The sequence below is a fragment of the Etheostoma spectabile genome, chromosome 16 (assembly GCF_008692095.1).
Source record: "Etheostoma spectabile isolate EspeVRDwgs_2016 chromosome 16, UIUC_Espe_1.0, whole genome shotgun sequence".
NCBI classification, from domain to species: domain Eukaryota; kingdom Metazoa; phylum Chordata; class Actinopteri; order Perciformes; family Percidae; genus Etheostoma; species Etheostoma spectabile.
This window is the reverse complement of record NC_045748.1, coordinates 3,986,534-3,990,655: the sequence shown is the minus strand read 5'-3', so window position 1 is coordinate 3,990,655 and position 4,122 is coordinate 3,986,534. Positions and strand designations below refer to the sequence as shown.

The window sequence follows — 4,122 nt, the reverse complement described above, 5'->3', positions numbered from 1 at the left end:
GCATGGGTAACTTACACATCTGTGAAGGCACTATTAATGCTGAAAGGTACATGCAGGTTTTGGAGCAACATATGCTGCCATCCAAGCAATGTCTTTTTAGAGGGACGTCCTTACTTATTTCAGCAAGACAATGCTAAGCCACATTCTGCCCATGTCACAACATCGTGGCTTCATAGTAAAAGAGTGCAGATACTAGACTGGCCTGCCTGCAGTCCAGACCTGTCTTCCGTTGAAAACGTGTGGCCCTCATGAAGCACAAAATATGAAAGAGAGACCCCGGACTGTTGAGCAACTGAAGGCATACATCAAGCAAAAATAGTGCAACATGGCCCTGTCCCAGCTGTTTTGGAACTTGATGCAGGCATAAAATTCAAAATGAGGGAATATTTGCAAAAAATGACTAACGTATATCAGTTTAAACATTAAATATGTTGTTGTTGTTGTATTGTATTAAATTGAATATAGGTTAAATAGGATTTGCAAATCGTTGTATTCAGTTTTTATTCACGTTTTACATAACATGGCATTGGGGTTTTTATGTAAAATTGAAAAAACTAATTGATGTTCAATGCGATAAACTGTTACATCGGACAAAAATCTCTCACACATGTACAACCAAAAAAGATTAATATCCGTCTTAGGATTTAATAATTATTTGATTTTAAATATTAATTTGGACCATATAAGCTCGGAAATTATAGCATGGAACAATCGTTTTGTCACCATATAGTTCGTCAAGATGCAATAATATTATCCACTTCCAAATGTGATTGTAGATTCTGCTGACAACACCAGTTCATTATCATGTAGGCTTCTCATACACACACTGCTCAATTCACTCCACAGCATGTGCAAAACATATACAAATGAGTACAGTATGCACATGACCTTTTGCTGACAAATCCTTCTTTGTCCTGTAGCAAAGAAGAAGAAAAAACTGACTGATGTTTGCATTTCGCAAGGGAGACGACAGGCTTAACTGAATTTCCCTGATGTTTGCTCTGGGACAGGTGTCACATGTGGTGTGGCCCAGGAGAGGGGAGGGAGAGAAGCTGGCAATCTAAAACTAATACCTTAAAGTAGAATAGTGCTGCTTTTGACACAAAGTAGACACCTCACTAAATCACTCCGTTTTCACAAAAGGTGAAGGGGCTAAAAAAAAAGTCACACTGAACAAATGTAGAGACCTGGGTAATTAACTTTAGCAATTATTCTCAGTGAAAACGGGGTCAGTCAGGGAGGGCAGATCTAAAGCTGCCGTGACTTTCTGTCTTTGCTGTTGCCAGAAACGTCATAGGGCTTAAAGGAAGGTGTAAGGCTGAACACTATAGGGATTAGCTTAGGTGGAGAGTTTGGAGATCTGGACTTAGCAGCCAATGATCTAAGCTCACCTGTCCACGGCCTGCCGTAGAAGGACACTGGATTGCGTAATGCAAAATCCAGCCAAGCTTTCAGTGACTAGCCAGAATTTGACTGATTAACCAACATGAGCAGCTGAGTGTATGTGGCATACTTCCAAAAACAATAAAGCTAATTAGAATTTAGTAAGGTTTGCTGGTTGGTTAGAGGCCTCGCTCTAAACATTGTAAATTGCCGCATTATAGACTCAAAACCCACCTGTTCCAGCTTGCTTATTTGTAAATACACTGTTCCTGTCTTTTTTTCATTTTTTTTTCTTCATCATAACTGTTTCATCAACACTTTTCTGTTCCCTATATCAGTCTTTTATTGTCTGTAAAGCGACGTTGAATGCTTAGAAAGGCAATGTTAAATAAAATGTATTATTATTATTATTATTATTATTATTATTATTATTGGGAGTTTGCTGGACACACTTTCCTACAGCTCGACGCTGGGTGTAGAGCATCTCACTGAACATGCCTTAAAGAACATTACTAATCCCACAAGAGCCACAGAATATGATCCGATCTCAAAATCCAATGAGGACTCAGACAGTGTTCATGTCAAGACAATAGGGATGTACGATTCAGAAAATCTCATGATTTGATTCCCATTTTTAGGCTCAAGCTTCAATTCAATATCGTTTTTCGGTTCAAAAACGATTCTTGATCCAAAAAAAAACGCTCCACAGTATGTACATGTATTTACTTTCCCAATGTGTGTGTGTGTGTGTGTGTGTGTGTGTGTGTGTGTGTGTGTGTATATGTATGTATGTATGTTTTCATATCCTATTTATTCATGTGGATTGGTTTGTTATTTGTTATAACATCCTGTTCTGATGTAAAGTGCTAGTGTGCTCATGCTTACTAAAAAGAGGAATAAAATCTTTTGGAAATTGATCTTAATGCCTCAATAAAAAAATAGGAAAATCCAACCGTTTAAGGACACCAACTGTCTTTGTGAATGAATAATATATTGTAAATAAATAAATGTTCTTCCTTAAAATTCAGGGGGCATAAGTATACACCCCCCTATGTTAAATTCCCATAAAGGCAAGCAGATCTTTATTATTAAAGGCCAGTTATTTCATGGATCCAGGATACTATGCATCCTGATAAAGTTATACCCCCCGCCCACATCATCACATACCCTTCACCATACCTAGAGATTGGTATGGTTTGATTTCAGTTAGCTTAATAGCTGGTTTGATTTGCATTGAGAGATGATCTTATGGAAAGTTCCCCATGCCAATTTTTTTTTTTTTGCACACCCCTACAAGACAAATACAGTTAAATGTTCATAAAAAGGTAAAAGGTTTGTGAATACAGTAGTACTGACCTGGAAGTCCATGGAGCTTGGCTTTTTTCACTGCAACACAAATGGAAAAAATAATTAGGCTTATAGTAAAACAGATTAAAATGAAATGGTCTTATTTAGAATCCACTGTTGTAACGAAAAACAGAAGAAAAAACTAAACAATGTATGGAAAAACAAGTCAGAAATGTTAACATATCTGGGCATGAGCAATGAAAAGTAAACAGAGTCTCGTGTTATTGAAGCCTGACAAATTCATTTATATGCGGACAAGCCGGGAGTCGATGACTCGTGACACCTGAATCACCCACAGACACGTCAGCCGCCTCACGATGTTGTCGTCCGCGAAAGCAGGAACACTTAATGTGCAAAACAGACGAGCTATTTGTTATGGTGGGCAGCTTTGCGTGAAAATGCTATTAAAAAAACAAAAACATTGAATGTTTTTGTTGAATTCATGCATCACCTTGCCTGATCGCGTGGCTTTTAGATCACTCATGATACTATCATGTAAACTGGTTCATTTCCATTCCCCGATTACATTTATTTTTACCTCGACTCCACCATAGTAACTGCAATTGAAGAACTATTATTTACTCATACTCCTGGTACACAAGCTGTTACTATTTAAATACAACCATTTGTGTGCAATACTCTACTGCTATCATTATTATTATTATTAATATTTGTCACCATTACAACTCCTTAATTATGTAAATACCGTATCATAACATTCCTTTAACTATGTAAATACTGCATATATCCACACTCCTTATATTTCTTTATTTATATTTCTACTTGATATGTGTACTATTTGTACAACCGCAACACAGAATTTCCCTCCGGGGATCAATAAAGTATTTCTGATTCTGATTCTGAAAACCCTCCCACACCGGATGAATAATCCAGACCTCTGCTAGCGTTTAGAAGTGAAATAGATGGCAATAACAATCTTTGTTCTTATATCAAATCATATTTCTCAGGTTTCTTTTATGAGTCTAGCTTTGGAAAGTTCCTAATCTGACAAAGAGACACGTGACAGTTTGGACATACTACACAAAAAACTTTAAAAATGATAGCCTAATCGGTAGGATTGGGCATCGGGAACCGGTTCCAATTTAGAATTGTTACAAAAATTACTTTTCCACTGGAATGGTTTTTTAGTTTTTTTGGAATCGTTGTGAAAATTGGGATTTGAATCCGATCAAAATTGTTTCAAATTTAACACGCAAACGTTTTGGTTTCCGTAGCAGCCACCGTACTTCCAGGCGTGTTGCAGCCACGGAGCACAGTAAGCGGCTCCCCAGTGTGGCTTTATTTTACCTTGGAAAAGCCCTGTACAACTGGAAATCACCACTGAATCAAAATGAAATTGTACTCTTCTCTGGATAGAGGATTTTTTGGTGC

General features: G+C 37.4%; 1 protein-coding gene across 6 annotated transcripts in view; it reads right to left on the bottom strand.

Annotated features, from left to right (window-relative positions):
- The window catches only part of LOC116704088 (protein unc-13 homolog B), a 97,341-nt gene that overhangs the window by 82,747 nt on the left and 10,472 nt on the right, over window positions 1-4,122 (bottom strand). For all 6 annotated transcript variants that reach the window (XR_004335584.1, XR_004335588.1, XR_004335589.1 and 3 more), the window contains exon 2: window positions 2,740-2,769. The gene's annotated coding sequence lies outside the window, so the exon portion shown is untranslated. The remainder of the gene's footprint in view (window positions 1-2,739; window positions 2,770-4,122) is intronic.